Raw genomic sequence first — 1559 nt, 5'->3', positions numbered from 1 at the left:
AACCAAGATTCAAAAGATAGCCAAGCATGTGAACATTATTTATGCATTCTTAAGTTGATGGGCACTTAAGCTGTCTCCGTCATTTTGCTATTGTAAATAGTGCTGCTATGAACATTGGTGTGCATATATCTACTCGTGTTATGGCTCTTATTTTTTGTGGGTAAATACCAAGTAAAGGAATTGCTGGATCATAAGGTATTTCCATTTCCAACCTACTGAGGAAGCGTCATATTGCTTTCCAGAGAGGTTGGACCATTTTGCAATCCCATCAGCAATGCAAGAGCATCCCAGTCTCTCCACATTTATTGTCTGCTACTTTTTTGATCTTTGGTGTTATTGCTGGTATGAGATGATATCTCATTGTTGTTTTGATTTGCATCTCTCTAATGGCTATGATCGTGAACATTTCTTACTATGTTTGTTGGCTGCCTGGATCTCCTCCTTGGTGAAGTGTCTGTTCATGTCCTGTGCCCATTTTTCAATTGGGTTATTTGTCTTCTTCTTGTAGATGTGTTGTAGTTTCCTATATATTATAGAAATGAGTCCCTTGTCTGATGTGTGGTTGCAAAAGATTTTTTCCCATTCTGTGGGTTCCCCTTTTACTCTTCTGCTGAAATCTTTTAGTGCACATAAGTTTTTAATTTTTAGTATGTCCCAATCATCTATTTTGTCCACTTTTGTTTGTGCGGTTTTCAAAATGTTTGGTAGTCTTTGTATGCCCTGAATTAGAGCCCTCACATTTGTCCTTATTTTTTCATGCTTTTCTGCATCAATTGATATGATCATATGGTTCTTTTCTTTATTCTTATTGATATGGTGAATTACGTTGATCGTTTTTCTAATGTTGACCCATCCTTGCATCCCTGATATGAATCCCACTTGATCATGATGTATTATCTTTTTTGTCTGCCAAGTTTGTTAATCCTTTCAAAGAACCAGCTTCTGGTCCTGTTGGTTCTTTCTATAGTTTTTCTGTGTTCTAACTCATTTATTTCTACTCTAATCTTTATTATTTATTTTCTTTTGGTGGCTGTAGGTTCCTTCTGTTGACCTGTTTCTAATTATAGATGCTGTGTTAATTTTGATTCTTTCTTCTTTTTGAATGTATTCATTTTTTGCAATAAAATGTCCTCTCAGCACACTTTCACTGTGTCCCAAAGATTTTGGTATGTTGTATTTGCATTCTTATTTGTTTCTAGAAGCTTTGTGAGTTCACGTTTTATTTCTTATACTACCCAGTCACTTTTCAGCATGGTGTTATTCAGTTTCCATGTATTTGACTTTCTTTCCTTGGTATTCCTATTGTTGATTTCTCATTTTATTGCATTGTGGTCTGAGAAGATGCTTTGTAGTATTTTGATATTTGTAAATTTATGGAGGTTTGTTTTGTGGCCTAACACATGGCCTATTCTGGAGAATGTTCCATGTGCACTGGAAAAGAATGTGCTGTTGTTGGGTTGAATGCTCTGTACACATGTATGAGGTCCAGCTGGCTGATTGTGTTGTTTACTTCCTCTGTGTCTTTGTCAACTTTCTTTCTGGTTGTTCTATCCATTTTG

The sequence above is a fragment of the Chrysochloris asiatica genome, unplaced genomic scaffold, assembly GCF_000296735.1.
Source record: "Chrysochloris asiatica unplaced genomic scaffold, ChrAsi1.0 scaffold00349, whole genome shotgun sequence".
Lineage (NCBI taxonomy): Eukaryota > Metazoa > Chordata > Mammalia > Afrosoricida > Chrysochloridae > Chrysochloris > Chrysochloris asiatica.
This window is presented reverse-complemented; position numbering follows the sequence as displayed.